Raw genomic sequence first — 291 nt, 5'->3', positions numbered from 1 at the left:
TACCAACTTGTAACGCCCGAATCGGCCTCTCGACGAAAACTGGACCCGTTTGCTACTTAGTCAATTTCTTAGGTTGTTTGATTCATTTTAAGTATTTCATTTACTAAGTCATGTTCAAATCTGAGGTTCTAAAACAATTGAGCAGATAGCACAGCGGAATATAAATGTATATAAATGTATTAATCAGAAACATGAGATCCAATACACAACTTCTTAATCGTTTCATAGACAATCACTAGTTTGTCCCTAGCATCATCTAACCACTCGTTACACAGCCTCTCACTGACCGAG

Source organism: Brassica napus, unplaced genomic scaffold (assembly GCF_020379485.1).
Source record: "Brassica napus cultivar Da-Ae unplaced genomic scaffold, Da-Ae ScsIHWf_561;HRSCAF=841, whole genome shotgun sequence".
Lineage (NCBI taxonomy): Eukaryota > Viridiplantae > Streptophyta > Magnoliopsida > Brassicales > Brassicaceae > Brassica > Brassica napus.
The sequence above is the reverse complement of the archived record's forward strand: the minus strand, read 5'-3'. Positions refer to the sequence as shown.